A 20,279-nucleotide genomic window follows, 5' to 3' on the forward strand; every position below is an offset into this window, starting at 1 on the left:
GGCACCGTCATTGAGATGTATCTGTATCACTCTCTTGGCCCTGCAACCTATATTGTGAAGCCACCTATACATTTGAATTAACCGATTTATTCATGTGAAAACCCATATTTATTCACACTGTATTTCTGTACTTGACCATTCATATTCTGATTTGACATAGGAGCTTGAGGTATTTGTGAACCTTGTCCTCTCCCATCTGCTACTTGAGAACTCTGATTTTGTATCTGATTCCTATAATTTATGCTTGTATCATCTGTATTTGCCAACAGACTCCTACATCCGCGTCTGCAATGCCCCAATTCGCCACAAGCATGACACTAATATTTCTTCTTCATATCTTTTCTTTTACTTCTACCTTTTCCAACACCTTTCATAGCAGAAATAGTCTGAGTATCTGTAACATTCTGACCCTTTCCCTGAAAACCTGTCTGAGCGAAATCTACAAACCAAGCTTTCTGTCCCGCTTTCATCTGAGCCCACATATATTTCTCTTTCAAGTTTTTGTGTCTCGTCTCAATGTCATCACTACAATACTTTGGATAACGCAATATCTCATCAACTGTCTTACTCTGCCAACAAATTAAATGCTGCTGAATCATCATTCTAATCTATGGTCTTAAACCAGACACAAACCTATATAAACAAGCATTTACAATGCAATGGGTCTCGCAGCATTAAAGTTTGAGGTATTGGCATTGTATATGACAATGGGTTGCATTACAGTTTTAGAAAAGTCTGTATTGGTGTTACTAAAGGTTTTCGCCCACAATGCCTAGTACCTCCAAACGAAAAGCAGCCATCTTTTTTTCCAAGCCACACTTGCAGCTTAATGCACTGCCTTCAGTTTCCCAAAACATAATCGGTGGATTATTTTGTGTGAATGTGTGTGTGCTGTATGTCTAAATGATAGGAGAGTGTATGTGTGTGTGTGGACTGTGAGTGTGCGTGTGTGTGTAAGTGATAGGAGTGTGTGTGTGCTGTATGTATACGTGAAAGGGGTGTGTTATATGTGTAATAGGAGAGTAAGTGTGTGTGTGTGAGTGTGTGGGGGTGTGTGAGTGTGAGGAGGTTTGTGTGTGTATCTGCTGACTGTAGCTATTTGTGCAGGTTAGTGGGGTGGATGTGTTGGTGAACAGCGTGCCTATAATTGGTTTCTGTGCGCAATGTGTGTGGTGTAAGTGTGCACAGTTTGTTTGTGGTGCATGCCTCAGTGGTGTACGTATTTCATCCTGTAGCACCCCTAGTTACACTGCAGGTGAGCCTACCTCAATGCTTGTGGGCCCAAGCCTGCAGTTCACTGCATGACACAGTAACCCTTTAACGTCGCATAAGTAGGGCTAGCGTGTGCTTTAAGAGAGATGCCATTCCTGGCATCCTGCATAATCAGGGCTGTCACCAAGGGCAGCCTCGAGGACGATGTTCTTTCTCAGTGTGGCTCAGAAATAATCAACCCAGTGCCGGGGCCTGTGGAAAAAGAATCTGTGTTCAAAGACAACATTTTTGAGAAAATGAGGCATGCTGGCTCAGCAGTAGCCTGGGCTAGGAATAGAGCGCCCGGAGGACAGCAGGACTGAGGCTTTTTGGTCGAGTGCATGGTGAGGGACAGACACTGGACACTGCTTCCTGCCACAGTAACCATGTGAGGCCTTCACAGCATCCTAAAACGCACTGCTCGACCAGACAGCAGAGCCTCCCTCGATGCCAAGCAAATGCCCCCACCTACCCTGTCACTAACAACAAACAGAGCAACAAACCGTGGGATGCATTTTAGACTCTGCCCGAGTGCTGGGAGGAGGGAGCATCGGGCAATGAGGCGCAGCCCATAGTCGATGAAAGGCGTGTCGCTGTACCTCCTCCGTCCACTGGTGAAAGGTGTCTGTGACACTCCGCTCGCTCTCGTGCTGCTGAAAGGCCTAGACCTGGCTGACTTCGTTCACAACCACACTGTGTCTAGCCCTAGAAAGAGTAGTAAAGGCAGACACATATACAAACAAGCTTTTACTAGCTGGTTCCCTGAGCAGCGTCTAGTCGCAGCTCCCACCGGACACATGCCTGCAGTCCCCCGCTCTCTGCACACTGTGTGCATGCCGCCCAAAGAGCGGTGAGGGGCTGTGCCAGGGTGCCCGGGGGAAGGCCTTCGTCTGTGCCAGTGTATCCCGATCCGACACAGGAGGCTCCGCAAGTCACAAATAGCGTGCACGCTGCCCCCGGAGGGGCTTGGCCCGCCAGGCCCCTCCTACTTGCAATGCCCCTTACCTCGTAGAACACCTACAACTCCGCACACCCTGCACGCCGACACTACGCTGTGTCATCAGAGCCAATATCACGTCGCTCGTGAAGAGCAGAATGGAGGAAGTTATTCACCCGCAGGGCCAGGCTGTTGTGTATAAAGTTGCTATGTGGATATAGGCTGTGTGCAGGGAAGGGCGCATTCTGTTCACAGCTGCGCCACAACACACTACATCCCACACGCCTGATTCCCAAGGCAGGAGGGGGGTCTATAGGGCAAAAGCAAGGCAGGCCGTTGACTGACCTCCTGTTCGAGTACCAGGCGAACTCAATGAGGGCAATGCCACTATGCTGTAATGACCCGACTGCCTTCAGGGTCAGCAGAATTTCCACACGTGTGAGTTACACGGAGTTTCCACGGTTTGCAGGCATCCGCAGATTTTAAACCCGAGACATTTCTGCGCACGACTAGGTCTTGCCGTGTTTTTTTTTAAAATAATGCAACACCACCTAATTCCAAATTAGCAGAACGGGCTAGATAGAAATGTAATCTCACGCGAAAAACGCATATTCACTGTATTTTTCAGTTACCTTACATACGTTCGGAGGACAGCGTATGGGTTACATTGCTCTTTATCATTTATGTCAAAAAATGCATAACTGCTTCAATGAACATGCATTGGCAAAGCCAAGACGCTTCACCTTGCGATACTTTTGGCGGTGCAGTGCAACGTCGGGACACACTTTGCAGCATCTTTAAATCATTTTTTTTTGCTGAAACCTGCAGTTAATGCGTCAGATGATGGACTATGTGTCAAATGCGGTAAATCCATAATTATGCAACAAATGCCACGTCCGCAAAATTTAACACCTCCAATGGCCCTGCCTAATAACATAATAGGCGATTACATTAGAGAACACGCATCTTCCATATAAATAACACTTTGAGAGCCACCAAAGGGTAGAAGGATATCGACAGGGGCGTAACACAAGCCCCTACACCCCCTGCTGCGCAGTGGCGGAAGGGGTACACCCCTTCCGACCCCCTCCCCCTCAATTCAGGCCAAGATTAATTCATTTATTTGAGATGTGGGAGTGCCCCTGTTTACATTCTGCAGGGAGCGGCCATCATTTTGCCTCACGCCGACGGACAGTGAGAGAAGATGGTGACACGCAGAACACAGTGCGCTGTACGAGGGGCACGTGGAAGGAGTCGATGCACGGGGTGCGCAGGGTGGGAGGTGCGCCAGGGCAAGAGACACGGAGAATACAGATGCGTACATGGAGGGAGACTAGTGGAATACAGCTGCAAGGAAAAGACAAGATGTGCGCGCACACTCTTGAAAACGAAACTTAGCGTGGGGGTGGGACTTCCGTCTTGTGCGCGAATCAGCTCCTACGGAGTTCCTGGCCCAAGTAGCAGTGGTAACGCGGGGCTCCCATGCCCAAGGGAGAGCCCCGCAGAGGCTACAGAACACCGGATTGGCGGTAAGTGGGACTGTATTCGGGAGCGGGGGGCGCATGTGTGTATGTGTGTGCGCGCTTGTGTGTGCGTGCGTGTGTGTAGGTGCGCTGGTGTGTGTGGGGGGGTCTCTGTGTGTGCGTGTAGGTGCGCTAGTGTGTGTGTAGGTGCGGCGGCAACGGGGGTTGTGTGTGTGTGCCTGTGTATGCGTGTGGCTGTGTATGCGTGTGGCTGTGTATGTGCGCATGCGTGAGTGCTGTGTACGCGTGTGGCTGTGTATGTGTGCATGCGTGAGTGTGGGTGCGCGTGCACGCAGTCAAATCCAGCACAAGAGAAGCGCGTGGCACCCTTCGGATGCTATTCCAGGCGAGACCTAAAAATGACCCATATCCTTGTCAGTAATGTTTTCAATGCGACTATACTGTTTAAACACTTGAAGAAGCCTTTCATAATAAGCATGCACTGTTGTATTCGATTCCTGAGTAGGTATATCTATTTTTACCCAATCTGTCTCTTTTGGTGAAATTTTCCCCTTCAAGTAAGTAATAGCTTGATTATATTTTTTAATCACTTCATCAGATGGTGCTCCAGTTTTTGCATCTCTAGGATATTCTTATTTTGACCAATCTACAGCAATTTTACATTTGACCCACAACTCAGCTGGAACTACAATATCAAACAAACCATCTAAGTCTTGCAACAAGACCTTTGAAACTTTCACACCCCTCTCCACCTGTTTGAACTACTCCACTGGCTTTTCTCTCAATCTGGGAAATTCATTTGTAAATGACAATATATCCTGTCTTGATCATGGGACATAAACATACCCACCTCCTGGTACTTCTCTCATTGGATATATCATTTCAGTTGCCTACACACCTGTTTCTCTCACTGGGAACATTGGTAAAACCCCTGTTGTCACAACTGTTTCTTCCTTCTTTTTAGACCATATGCCCTTTTCAACGATCCAACTCACCCCATTGTCTCAAGGTACTAATTAACTCCTTAACTTGCAATCTCTTTGCAGAAGCACTTCAACTCTCCAGATCCTTATCACTGAAATCCAATCTGTATGTTTTTTGTAAAGCTTTCGAATTTTCTATATCCCCAACATATGTCTGTGTAACTTCAGCAAACTTTTCATGAAGATTTCTTGCTCTCATCGCAATGTTCTTACACAAGAATAACAATTCCTCTTTCTGATACCTGCTCAGTCTCGGAAGGGAAAGCTGAGGCAACCTCAAAGGTATGAGGAGCAAAGTTAAAGTGTCAGGATCAGACAGCAGCAGCCAAAGATGGAGCTTAAGGAAACAGTTCTCTCCTCAAGGGAAACAGATCATATGAAGATGCTCACCCTTGCCAGCCAAACAGAAGATGCTAATACTAATAGTTATACCCTAAATGTTTAAGTCCATCACTAACTTTTATCAAAGTCAAGAAAATTCACAGTTTGCATTGGTTCAGGAACATAGGGTGTTCAGTCACACCACTTCAGTCGCACCTCACTCTCAAAAGTTCTTTGTTTAGAGCCAATCAGTCATCATCGTCCTTCAGCAGAGGAAATCACGATATTCTCCTTCCTAAGCTCTTCACACTTCGAAACAATTGCAACATTTTACTAGAGCAGTTATCCACAAAACAAAATATTTTCTCTGACAGTAAGGAAGTTCTGTTGCTATCCCATCCACTTAGCCGTCAACAAGAAAACAATACAACAATCATAACGAAGGACAAAACACAATACGTTTAAAAAGCAAATTAATCTTAACAGTGGTTTGAGGCCTTTTCTGTAAAGCGTGCCATTTTCTCTAGGAGAAATAAACAAACTCAGTTTATTTGTTCACATAAAAAGCTCCATTTGATTATTCATTTTAGTCTTCTACTATTCTAAAATAAACGTAAATATTCTCAACGAGTAGTGTATAGAATTAATATAATTCGGGTAAAACTCTTTTGTTAACACATTTCATTAACGTAGCTCATGAAAACTCAAACCTCTTAGCATTATTTCTCTGCTTTCTTTCGTGCACAAATCGTTTGTGGCCTACAGAAACCATTTGTTATTGTCCTGCACATTTTTCAATTCCCTTTCCAAATACCCATGTTAATAATTTCTCTGTTAATTTCACAACTCTTGTTAATAATTTTCACACCATAGGAGGTTTAATTCGAGCAGGTTTAATTTTGAAATCACTGGTATCAAGGGTTAGTGGAGACTGCAAAAGGTTGTCTATTAAGTGTACAGAGGAAGAGAGTGAATGGCTGATCTCTCCTGTGATTCAGGGGGTGGAGTAAGCTGAGCATGAAGTATGTCAAAACTTGAGGCAGTGGTGCCTACACTGAGCCAGCGGGTCCAGGTGATGCCCACCGGCACTCATTATTGGGACCAAGCACTTTTTCCTTTACAATAGATTTTGATCCACAGCCAGAGAGAGAGAAAAAAAACAAAATGGAGAAACAAGGAGGAAGAGAAAGAGATAACATGCATTAGCATAGCCAATAGGTCTCGCCTTTGGGACCTTATAATTGTTTAGTTATACAGCACAATATCATTGGTGCAACAACATCAACTGTTGCATGGCTAAGCACATATAAGGTCCCAAAGGCGAGACCTATTGGCTATGCTGATGCTTGTTTTGTCTATGGGTGTGAGCACACATGAGGGGCCACTGTGTTGGATTGGAGGACACACGGGCAATGAGGGAGATGTGAGAGAGGCTTGCAGAGAAGCAAAAACAATGGAGCTGCAGATTAATGGGCGTTAGGACGGAGAAAACATGTATTTATGTACCATCCAGTTCCACTGCAAACAAACACCCAGTAATACTCGGTTTGTCCACTGGGAGGATATAAACGGTGCAACCTACCCTGCTGGCACCAACTGCCTTTAGAAAAGAGAGCGCAAGAGAGCACTGTCAGACTGCGGGTGGTGGCTGGAGTGTGTGTGTGGGGGGAGAGGGGACTTGGAGGCTTGAGTGACATGGGGAGAGTCTGAGAAGGGGAGTGGAAGGAGCTCCCTGTAAAGCGCCCCTGCATTCTGGAGATGGGACAGCCTGATAGTATTCGATGGCATTGCAATCTAGATTGAATTGCAAATGGGGCCAGTGTATACACACACAACACTCACCCATTTGCAATGCACAGCACTGTAAAGCCATTTACCCACTCCCGGGACAAAGGGGGGGACATAGCGCCCCTGTTTCTTCAATTAGGACAATCTTAATTAGCAGCATTCCCTCTCAGGGTACAAAGAGATATAATGGGCTCTGTAGAGAACGCGTTCCCTGCCCTTAAACCGCCCAATGACAGGCCACCAGGCAGCGTCACGTTAAAACAAACTCCCGTTTCAGGGCTTTGCAAATATTGCAAATGTAAAAATGACACGTGAAAACAAATCCGGGCTCGAGGCCCAAACATTAACAATCAACTGGAGTAAACACAAGAGAAAACACTGCAGATGCTAAACTAACCCCGGGGGCACACGGGGGCCCCACTTGTAATTAGCAAATGGAAAATGTCCAATGGAGAAAATAGAAATCGATGAAAGGTCCAACCACATCTCACTTACGATGACTAGCTAATCTCTAAAAACTGCCTGCAGAGGAGGTATGAGATGCTGTAACTGTGACACACAACCAAAATGAATAATTGAATTCTTTGGTGCACTCGTGCTTATCTATTTTTTCAAAGTTCTATCAAAGATTCCTTGTGTGCTACTCCATCCAAGCACTTTGTCTGTAAGTGCTCATGTAAAACTAAACTGGGTGGGGCAGAGGAATCTGTTCCAAAGGATGTGTGCACCTTTTTAGAACATAAAAGTGTCTTCACATCTTTGTGCAAATTTTAATATACTCCAAAACACTTCTTCATGGTTCTCTTTAAATGCTATTTATTCATCCATCAATTTTCTTTTCAAATCGCAGATGATAAATCGTGAAATTCATCCAAACTGGTTGAATCCAAAAACAGTTATTCAATTACCCAATGCATTTCGGGTCCAATGAAGACCCTTCATCAGGGGTCTACAAGGAAAGAAACAGAAACCTAGTGAGCTAGTTTCTATAGTAATATTACAATTATAGTGCATACATTGTTATTCAATACAATAGTTATAATGCAGAAAAACACAATAAGTTACTCATATCACCATGTTAGAACATGAATATCTCTGTCCGTGCCTACGTGTCATGTGCCAAGATGTTACTAACAGTAAAACAATGTGGGATAGATGGAAATCAACAAAGTTTAAAAATAATTTCCTCGACTAAACGTCTGAACACAAGTGTTATGAAAGCACTTTCATAAACAAAAATGAAATAGCGATAAACGCATCAGGACACCGAATACGAGCAGGATAGTTCCAACTATTTTAAAGTAGAAACTCAAAAAGCTACAAACTTACAAATTGTACCACTACCGGGCTTCATTAGAAATCCCGAAGTGACCAGCTGTTGACTTCGTGCTCATGTGTTGTGTAATAGCCTATAGCGGCAAGCCTCTTTAAATGTGCAATAGAAATGCGGGGTAGCCTATCGATGATGGGCGGAAGATGGGTCACATGACGCGGTGAACACTACGTGCAGAAAGGTTGAACCGGTAGTCATATACACGGGGATGAATTACCCTAGTTAAAAGATATTAATGTATATTAATTATTTGATTAATCTACGTCTGGCTATATAAGAATGGCTAAATAAGAATCAGGTATAAATCATTAAAGATCACTTCAGCGCGACTCGATCGCAATGTGGTGGCCATGTTGGTAAAGGTGGAGGCTGTGTCTATGGAAGTAAACAGCGGCTATGTTAATATGGTAATGACGAAAAGCAAGTGGTGTCACCTACACTATCTAAAATGCAAAGTGAACAAAATAAATACCATATTGTATAGACAAAATAAATGAATAACAAAATACAATGTTATCAATGGTAAGCAAGAATACTAGACGTGTCAACTCCATAGGCACAATGTGTGGATGTGACATCAGACAATACACAAGTCATTACAGGAACAACATCAGCATCATTGATACAAATGCGGTTAAAGTCATTAAAGAAAACAAGATAATTCAATCTTATCGTTCATCCCAATTGGGTACATGGTATCCAATTTTCTGATCCAATAATATTCTGATCTTAAACGTTGCTTCTGTGAATCAATATCACCCTTTGATGTAATAGTTTTCAAAATCGTGAATCTCACTTGAGCTATGTTATGGCCCGTTTCAATTCAATGCAAGGCCACTGTGGATTTCAAGTTCTTTAAGCGTATATTGCTTTTATGTCTGTCAGTCTTATTTTTACTTTCCTTTCAGTTTGACCCACGTAAATTTTGCCACACGGGCATTTGATCGCATGAATGAAATTCTTTGTGACGCATGTACTTGAATGTAGTAAAGGTATTCTTTTACCCGTCCACGGGTGTGTGAATACACTGCCTGGAATGACATTGTTACAGTGTGTACAATGTTCACATCTTTGCATGAAGGTCAGATCTGCAAGTATCTTAAAAGAGGTTATCCACGCAACATCCTTGAGAAGTCCAAAGTTAAAGTTGCTACCTTAAGTAGAGAATCCTTATTGGAAAGCAAAATCAAACCAGATAAGAATCCTACCGTATGTGTATTGAAGTATTCTCCACAAGCAAACAGAATTACAAAAATAATGAGTAAGCACTGGTCATTATTCACCCAAGAACCGGATTTAAAACCACTATTTGCTGAGAAAATTACTTTTGCTTTTAGTAGTTCAAAGAACTTAAAAGAATTGCTTACAAGCAAAAATAAAATGACTACACAGCTGGCGCATAAGCGAATGCAAAGATGTGAAAATTGCACACACTGTAACAATGTCATTCCAGGCAGTGTATTCACACACCCGAGGACGGGTAAAAGAATGTCTTCACTACATTCAAGTACATGCAACACAAAAAATGTACTCATGTTCAGACTGCACGTTTACTCGAGGAAACTATTTTTAAACTTTGTTGATTTCCGTCTATCCCACATTGTTTTACTGTTAGTAACATCTTGACACATGACACATAGGCACGGACAGAGATATTCATATTCTAACATGGTGATATGATTAACTTACTGTGTTTTTCTGCATTATAGCTATTGTATTGAATAACAATGTATGAACTATAATTGTAATATTACAATAGAGACTAGCTCTGTTTATTTCCTTGTAGACCCCTCATGAAGGGTCATCATTGGACCCAAAATGCATTGGGTAATTGAATAACTGTTTTTGGATTCAACCAGTTTGGATGAATTTCCCGATTCATCATCTGTGATTTGAAAAGAAAATTGATGGATGACTAAATATCATTTAAAGAGAAACATGAAGAAGTGTTTTGGAGTATATTAAAATTTCCACAAAGATGTGAAGAAAATGTTATGTTCTTTAAAAACGTGCACAAAACCTTTGGAACAGATTCATCTGCCCCACACAGTTTAACACAGTCAAAATGAACATTTATTCAGCCGAGGAATCAACAAGTCCAATTAACCTTTGAGGGCGGTACCACTGTTGGAATTGCAGAAAGTTTTCTTTGTAAAAAGCTGGGTCTTAAGGCTGAGAAGAAACGTAACCATTCAGTTTCGGACCTTTAAAAAGCACTGCAATACTTGCTATAAAGGTTGTCTGAAAGGGAACACACGCGCACGCTATTAGAAATATATTGAAAGACGTTTTTACTCGGATATATTTAAATCTAAAAAAAATGTGACTGTTTTGTTGTATGATAAACAGCGGCCTGCTCGGTTGGTGCGTCAAGAGCAGGAACTCAAAGCGCAATGATACTTTAGAAGTTGCAGCAGAAGTTCAGGAAATAACAGGCCTTTGGCCGTAAGCTGTCGAACAGATGAGAAAGAGAGGGCAAAATAAAGGGTGATTGGTGAAAAGTTAAAGAAAAGAAACAAGCATTGGCCGTGCGGCCGTCAAAGTGAAAGTGATCCCGATCGCGGGCTGTGAGGGTGCCCGCAAGCAATGCACTTAATGAGCCATGACAAGAGAGGAAAGCCAGATGGCGCCTCTGCTCATAACTGTGTGTGTAACCGCATGCTCTAGGCCACACAAAAAGCTGTGGTCTGCTTTTTAAAGCCCACTCACAAAATGTCTCGCCAGAGTAGCGCTTGGGCTGGCTCAGGCGAGACCTAAAATAGTGACACAGAAAGAAGGAATGGATGAAAAAGAACCTGACAGAGTGAAATAAAACAGGAGGTGGTGGAAAAAAGAGGCATAAGTTGGATTCAAGACTATATAGCCTTGGGATTTCACAACTCCTTTCAGAATGGTTTCTGAGAAAGAGTTTGGGCACCAGCATTTATCATTTTACAAATTAAGCATTGAGTGTGCATTGGTGCCACGGGACTCCTAGAATTGGTTTCTGAAAGGCACTCTTTGTGTGAGAGTAACGTGATGATTTGGAGGCGTTTAATCACATGTTCTATCTTTAGAGCTGATGATTCAGGAAACCTGCATCACAAGGCATCTTCATAGCCTCGCTTGACAGACACATTGACTTTTTCTAATATTTGTCTGTGACGGTCGTGGATTCACCAAGCACTTTATACCTTCATGTCTTCCAACTGAGATATGCCAGTTTAAGTGCTTACCTTTTTTGCCTGCAGCGCAGGTCAATGGCTGCCTGTACCACATCTTTGATCTCATATTTTCAGATATGCTACTGTTTGTTTGATATTAAATGACTTAGAAAGCACCTAATGCCATATCGTAGCAACCTCGGTGTTTTTGCCATTGAATCTTATCCAGGTTTGCTGTGCCTCACTGCACCCCTGAAACAGAGCGGTTTTTACCTACATGTGAAATCATTTACCTTCGTCCTTCAGCTGTAGTATTATTGGAGGTAACTCCGGAGAAGCGTTGCTAGGGGTTATAAAGGTTCTGCCGACAAACAGTGAAGGCTGAACTTTTGAGTAATAAGGCAAAATATTCATGTGACCTCAGACCTCTGGCTTGCCTCCATCTCTTTGCTCTGGCTGTGAAATAAGGGCCACCATCGTTCCATGAGCCAAACGCGAAGGCACTAATTTAGGCTCTGTTTGAAAATGTAAGTCATTTTGGCAAATGTGTAGAAAATATTTTTCTGGTACATTTACCACATTTTATGAATTTACAGAAAATCAGGGTTGCCGCATCAAATGATAAAAAAATACCACTTCTCTGCGCAGCATATCTGTGTCCATTACCAAATGCAAGAAGCTAAGCTGGGTTAATTTCACAGCAAACAATGTAGAAAACACACAGAAACACAGTGTGCTTCATTATTATCTATTTGTATGTAAGTTTGCAATCATACCTCTATTATCGGTCAATTGCAGTATCACGATGACCAGAATTGAGAAATTGCTGTGAAGTACCTGGGATCCCTAAATTAAGAGTCTTCTGGCCGATTTGATTGCGTTTAAATTAATAGCAAATATAATATTTGTGATAAAATATGAGCCCTAAGTTGCTAATCAACATGACCATTGAGTACTCCTCCAACAATTTGTCTCAGTTTGTGGGACCGGGAAATTACAATAAAATGCTCCTTCATTCAATGCTAATACCCTTATTGCAAGATTCGGAATCAGCTTGCTCTGAATAGAAAATCACACATTACCCCCCCACCCCCCAGTCCTCACTGAATGAGTCTCTTTTCTACTACAGACATTTTTTGCCTACCCAAGCAAGCTTCTTTCACACTAATCCAACATGGCGTCTGCTATCAGCTATGAATCCCATCTCTAGAAACAGGATCAAGCCAGCCTTGCTGCTTCCTGTTTTTGTGTCTTGCCTTAGAATGTGACACTTGGGAGTAGGCAATATCTATATAGGGAGTTTCTATATATATGTTTTTATAGATAAGAGATTCCCAGTTGCAAATATATGGCACCTTGCACCTTGCTTCAGGACCAAGCAGCGCGACCCTAAGGGTTCATTTCTGGTGCACAGGTACTGAAATCTGCCCTAGGGATTTTAAGCGGAACTGCAGTCTGCATGAGAAGGGTTATCCATCTTGAAGCATTTTGGTAAAACATCCATTCGGCAGATTGGGACTACTGGTAGAAGAGCAACCGATGCCTGGAGCTTAGATGACAGAAGAACCGAGAGAGGATGGGTGGTTACTATGTTACTTTTCCACGGCTAAAAGAATAAAAGCAAGAACTGTTGTAGAGAAGGAAAAACAAGCGATCAAACTCGGCGTCCAACTTTACAATTCAAGCAAGTATGTATGCAAATGATACAATCTAGTAACTGCTGCAGGCGTTTCATTTTTTGGCAGACCACATCCAACTGGGTGGAGAGTATACATCTACCTTGTCTTGTATGAAGCAGCAAGTGTGCTCCTTACCTAATATTTCCTTTGATTCTTTATATGTAGTGGCATCTTGGTCTTACCTTGCGGCTAAAAGGCATTTATGAATGCAGGTATGGAAGGGGTAAGCGTCCCAGGAAGTAATGTTGGTGTATCTGTCTCTTTCAGGTGCAAAAATATTTTTCCTTCCGTTGGAAGAACTTGTCAAAAGATATGCGGGGGGATAGAAAAGTGATAACTGTAGTCTAGGGTGGAGAGCAACCCAGGAGGACCCCAGTGTATGTGGAATCCAAGCGAACGCAAGAGTTCGTCCAACGGAATCAAGCAGCTGTAAATTGACAATGCTCCATTTATCTCATTATAAAACAATAGCTAGTCCAGGTTTGGACCGACAATGAAGTAGTCTGGTCCTATCAATTTTCAGGTGTGGGGGGCAGGACATATGCTCTGACCCTCACATGCTTTACACAGGATATCTGTCTATGGACAGAGGAGAATCTCTTGCCTCTCATTGATTTGTATCTATTGGGAAAGGAGAATTGGCCAGCAGATCACTAGAGCTTACTAGCCTCGGCGCATTACCTGACAGAGCTGTATCCTTTGCGCAGCTCTCCTGAATTTTAAATTACCCCGTTTTCTCTCCTTGGTTACTCGTATTTTTTAGCACTTATCCCCTGTTTTAAATAGCTGTTAATTGCCGGCCACGCTTATCTTGCACCTCTGACCCGCTTACCCGCATTATAATTGGCAGTACACCGCACTTAGCGGGTCCCTCGCCCCGTCTCATTGGCGGCCATATTGATTGAGGGTTAAGGCTCACAGCGGTCTAGTTCTCACTAGGAGGCTGGACCAGTATAAATACAAGCCATGCCGACGCGCAGCGGTATCGCGCAGCGGGATCGCCGGATTTCCGCCGGAGTTACGCCTGAATTCAGCCCGTCTGCGCCCGTCCGCGCTGAGGACACGCTGCAGGACGGGCTGGACTCGGCTCACACTCCTTCTTCATCTTTCGAGGTACTTAGGCATTATTCTATCTCTGAGCTGATGGCTCTTAAACCGTCAGCGCTTCTTGCCATTATTGCTTCTCTCCTGAGGGGATATTACATTCCCCTCATTGTCTTACATGCAGAGCTCCCCTTTGCTTCCCTGTTCCCGCTACGATAGGACCCCATTCATATCTTGGAAAACGTCTTACCATTCCTCCTAGAACGGGTTTCTTAATAAACGCGCGCTCGCTTATTAAAAATAATGTTGCCTTCCACGAGTTTGTGGAAGAGAGACAGCCAGACTGGGTCTTTGTGACCGAAACCTGGGCCTCGCACTCCTCTGGTCATGACTTACTTCTGGCCATTCCCGATGGCTACTCTCTCCATAGGCATGGCAGACTGATCCGTAGAGGTGGAGGAATTGCCATCCTTTATAAATCCTCTCTCTCTTGCTCCATCAAATCCCTATCGATGCCTCAAGACCGTTTTGAGGCATTATACTTCTGCATTCTGTGTGCCCCATCTGTCTCATATACCGGAATACTTATATACAGACCACCTGGTCCTAGAGCTAGTTTTTGTGTAGATCTACTTAGAATCCTAGAACCCTATTTTGGAAAATCTTGTTTTTCTATTCTGGGCGATTTTAACTTCCACCTTGAGGAAGCTGGTTCAAAGGACACCTCTACACTAATTGAGTCACTTGAAGCCTGTGACCTCGTTCAGCTGGTGAACAGCCCTACATACAAGGCTGGCCATATTCTGGACGGGGTATTTTCCAGTGACTCAAGATTATCTACTGGCCCCCCTTTACCGTTGGTCTGGTCAGACCATCTTGCAGTGCCGCTAGAACTTGCTCTCCCCGCCTCAGCCACGGCTAAGCAGGTTGCCACCACATATGCTCTCAGGAGAAATTACAGAAACGTCACAGATGAAGCTCTTGCCACCTACGTTCGGGCCACAGAGCCCTTCTCCTCAAGGAAGGCGGGTGAGGCAGCTCAAGAACTCGCTGATTCCATCACTACTGCAGTTGAGAAGCTTGCCCCCGCCTCTCTCCGCTATGTGACGAGACAGAAACCCACTGCTCCCTGGTTCTCTGAACATCTGAGACTTTTGAGGCAGAGTTGTAGGAGTAAGGAGAGAAGTTGGAGGAAATCTTGGGATATGAAGGACCGGGAGGAACACAAGTCCGCTTTGCGGGAATACAAACAGAGAGTGATCATGGAAAAGCAGGAGTATTTCTCCAATCTTTCAAGTTCTCTAACTTCATCTAGAGAACTCTTCAAAATTGCTGATTCGCTGTGCTCTCTCCAACTTCCAGATCCAGTGGTGAGCTCACAAGATCTTTGCAATAACATTTCGGATTTCTTTTATAGTAAAATCACGGATATCCACACTTCTCTAGAAGCTCAACGACACTCCCTGGACGATGATGTTCCTCTCACTATAGCCAACCTTGATACTCTGGTTGAAGGCTCCTCTGAATCCTTCACCCAATTTCCAACACTCTCACTGGAAGGACTTAATCTCCTGCTAGACAGGACCAAATCCTCCTCTCCTATGGATCCTGTACCGCTGAAAAAATTAAAGGAGTGTAGAAATAGCATCCTTCCGCCCCTGCTCGAAATCATGAACGGGGCTATTGTCCAGGGCTCTTTTCCGCCGGTGTGGAAGAAGGCTATAGTGAAGCCTCTCCTTAAAAAACCGTCTCTGGACCCGGGCCTCCTTAAGAATTTTAGGCCGATCTCTTTACTCCCTGCCCCGGCAAAAATGCTAGAAGCGCACCTTAATACTCATCTTTCCACCTTTCTTGAGTCTAGTGAGTATCTTGATAGCTCGCAGCACGGATTCAGAAAACATCATAGCACTGAATCCGCCCTCACTGTTGTGGTGGATAATATTCGCCGCAAAGTTGACCTTAGCCAAACCACAGTACTGGTCCTATTAGACCTCACGGCTGCGTTCGATACTCTGTCTCCCGCCATTTTAACATCTTGGCTCAGGGAGGTAGGGGTTACTGGACCGGCCCTAAGTCTTCTTAATTCCTTTCTCCATGATAGAGAACAGAGAGTCATGCTTGGAGATTTTCTCTCCCCTGCCAAGTCATTGCAGTGTGGGGTGCCACAGGGGTCGGCCCTTAGTCCGACCCTATTTAACATCTATGTGGCCCCCCTTGCTAGACTAGTAAGATCGCAGGGGATGGAGGTGGTGTCTTACGCCGACGACACCCAGATCATGGTGTCACTAGCCCACTCTGTCAGTACATCCGCATTCAGCTTTAGGTCATGCATGCAGCGTGTGGCGGAGTGGATGATCCTCAACTCCCTAAAGCTGAATGGTGACAAGACAGAGGTCTTGGTCTTTGGAAAAGACCAACACATGTGGTCGAACGAGTGGTGGCCTTCATCTCTTGGCACCTGCCCCACTCCCTCCCAATCGGCCAGAAACCTCGGCGTCATTTTTGACACTTCACTCTCCATGACGCTCCAAGTGAATAGGACCGTGGCCACTTGCTGGGGCGTTATTAAGATCTTAAAAAGAATTCAACACTATCTCTCCTTCCAGGCGCGCAAGCAGATTGTAATTGCTCTTGTTGGCTCCAGGCTTGATTATTGTAACTCTCTTTATGTGGAGTCCAACAAGGGCCTTATCCATTGACTGCAAACTGTACAAAACGCCGCAGCGCGCTTTGTTCTGGCCCTCCCTATAGCATCATCTGCCACCATTGCTAGGAGAAATCTCCACTGGCTCCCTGTCCAGTTTAGAATCTCCTTTAAGCTCCTATGTCTCACATATAGAGCACTTGCGGCTGGCCCTGTAGACGCACTTGGTACCCTGCTCACCCGCTATGTACCCACAAGATGCCTACGATCGGCCGGGCTACATCAACTGGTAGTGCCCCGCGCTAGGTTGACCAGATGGGGAGCAAGAGCTTTTTCTGTCGCCGCTCCTCAGCTCTAGAATTCTCTTCCAATGGAGATCAAAACCTTACCCTCCATCGACCTGTTTAAAAAAGCCCTCAAAACCTGGTACTTCATCAGAGCCTACCAATGAGACACTGCTGTCTGACCTGGCTAGTTTCTTTATTTGATTTAGGCGCCTTGACGCCCATTGGGCTAAGTTAGCGCGGTACAAGATATAATTCATTCATTCATTCAGCTGGGTATTTCCCTCCTCAAACTCACCCTCTCCCCATCCCTTCATTTTTCAGCAGATTATGGAGAGGGTTAAAGTTCCATGGTTAGAAGTTTTTTGTAACTTCGGAGAATTCACCTCTTTCCAGGTATTGCACTCGGAGCCCATTTCTAAAGACATGGGGCAGGATGGATGCTCTATCCTTGGCATGGCTGTGTTTTTTTATGCCTTCTCCCAATCCTGTGGATACCGAGGGTGTTACAAAAGATTAATGAGGAGCAGGGCGGAGTCTTGTTGGTAGTATAGTGCTGGCCTCAGTGACTGTGGTACCCTCTTCTTTTTCATCTTTACTCCAGGCTCCATTGGGGTTTTCCAGTCACCCCATCTGCTCTCAAGTATCCCCTGCCTCCAGAGTCCAGTCTTCTGCAGTTGGGAGTGGGGTCTGGAGCTTGAGAGGCACATGGTTGTTCGTCTAATGTAGACTTTGTGTTCTGCAATCAAGATGCTCCACAGCTCTTAAAGGTTTTACCCACCATTAGTGAAATTTTGATAACTGGTGCACATCCAAAGGGATTATTTGTTCTTCGTATGATCCAGCCAGAGTACTGAATTTTCTAAGAGAACACTTTCTATTGGTTCTAGCAGTGTCCACTCTACTACCCATTGGCCACAGTTCAGGCTTTTAGAGGGGTAGAAATGCATTCCATTTCTAATTTAGCTTCTCAATTGTTGCAAAGTTTTTTTCTGCAAAGACCAGCTATGCTCTTCCCTGTTTCTTCTTGGGGTCTTCCATTAGTGTTAAACACATTGCAGTCTTAACTGTTTGAACCATCACATGTAGAAGATCTCAAATAACTATCATTTGAGGTCTTATTTTTGGTGACTATTTTGGTGACTGTTTGTTGAGGCTTTTTATGTTCAGAACATTTACTACGATTCTTGTCAGAAAAATGGTCAGCACGGTTTTGTTCCTGGAAGGTCAACGATAAATCATATCCAGAGAGTGATTGCGCTCTTTGACGGAACAGAAACTACAGGAGACCCTATGGCCCTAATTCTGCTTGATGCAGAGAAGGCCTTTGATAGGGTCTCCTGGCAGTTTCTCTGGAAAGCAATGGTGATAATGGGATTTTGGACAAAATTTATAAAGGCGATACAAAAAATGTATATAAATTCTGCTAATGGAAGCTTAACCAAGGAAATTATTATTTCCAGGGGAACTCACCAGGGGTGCCCATGCTCTCCATTGCTCTTTGCAATATACATAGATTCCTTTATTCGCTATCTCGTGAAAAACAGCAATATAACACCTATTATATCACAGGGATATGCTACAAAAACATTAGCATATGCTGATGATATTGCCGTAGTCACGGCAGATCCCATAACAGCAATGCTGACTATCTAGGCTGAAGCCAGGAAATTTGGGCTGGTTTCTGGCTATGCGCTAAACGAAAGTAAGACACAAATTGTTTTGAACTCCAAAATTGCTATGGATGATCTAAGGGTGGTGAAGGGAGCGACATACTTGGGAGTTACAATTTCCTCAAAGCTGGAGGAAGTGGTGGACATAAACCTTAAGCCAATGTTGAACACAATACAAAAGGATTTACGACGTCTAGATAATCTCCACTTGTCCATTATTGGGAGGGCAAATGCAATTAAAATGGTGTACTTTCCCAAAATACTATACCTATTTAGGGCTGTGTGTCTAGAGTTCTCTAGCCAGTGGTTCACTGCAATAGAGCGTACCTTTTCTAGATTCATATGGTCATATGCACAACCCCGCCGGGCGTATAAATATCTTACCCTCCCTAAGAACAGAGGCGGGCTAGCTCTTCCCAATTTAAGGAGATATTACTGGGCATGTGTATTGCTCTACAGTAAGGAATTACTGCGAGGGGGAGAAAACTCAGAGGAACATACCGCTTCAATCTTTCAGCTATTAGTGGGGAATGCTAGCTATGGCTATTTCTGGAGGCACACTCACAACAGCTATCACAACAAGCACTGGCGTATATATATATATATATATATATATATATATATATATATATATATATATATATATATATATATATATATATATATATATATATATATATATATATATATATATATATGTATATATTGTTATTGACAATGCCAATAACAATATATAAATATAAAATGTCATTTACAAAACCAATAGCTCCAACTTTCCTACTGCGAGACCTATTGGCAACGCCAGTGCTTGTTTTTCTGAATGCAGGTTAGACGAACCAAAATACCGTTCAGCCGGCACACTGTGGGAATCACAGAAATGCAGTTTATGTGTTTAAGCCACACCCTTGATTACATAGCCCATATCCCTTATAGAAACCCCTCCACTTTTTGCAGCCCAACTACAGGACCTGAACAGTATGACCCACGATTACGGAGGGAGGAACTAAGGGGTCCCTAGAGAGCAAAGTGCAGTTGTTCTATTTACCTATTTTCACTTTGAGGTGCAGAGAGGGAGACATACCCATATTTTTGGTCAAGTACTGAAGCTTTGATAGAGCCCACGTCACAGGTTTCAAAGCCGGCATCTAATTCACTTCTGTTCCTGTCTATCATAGACAGTATTAAAATGCACATATGGCATTCAGTTTCTCTGATGACGTATGCATGCAGGGACACTGTGGGTAGGCACATTCCATGATGTCACTACCAAACCAGGCTGCATTTATTGTCTAGTTAGCATGCATGTCAGCAACGCAGCCTTTTATTTCTTATCATCTGATACCAATGGGGCAAAACCTACATAAAAACAGCAAATGATTAATTCAGCCAGAGCCAACGTGCACCCTTCCTTTTCAAATAGAAGGCAGAGTCATGTAAAGCTTTGCATTCAACTCAACATCCTAGCTGAATGGCTTAAAAAGTGAACCAGGAGAACAAAGCTTTCTCTTCAAAGACTTTCTGCAAGAAAGGAGTCAGTGGCCCCAGCCCCTCAGTTCCCTTCACCAGGGCACACTTTGATCCATATTCAAGGCTCCATTCCATAAGGTGGCTGTTTTTTGCGTTTTATTCTGTTTTCTCAAACTTCTAGAGCTTTTTACCATCACCTCCCTGCCATTTTTGCCAACAATGGCCCCAATTTACTACTAAAAATAAAA

This window comes from Lissotriton vulgaris, chromosome 1_1 (genome assembly GCF_964263255.1).
Source record: "Lissotriton vulgaris chromosome 1_1, aLisVul1.2, whole genome shotgun sequence".
Classification (NCBI taxonomy): domain Eukaryota; kingdom Metazoa; phylum Chordata; class Amphibia; order Caudata; family Salamandridae; genus Lissotriton; species Lissotriton vulgaris.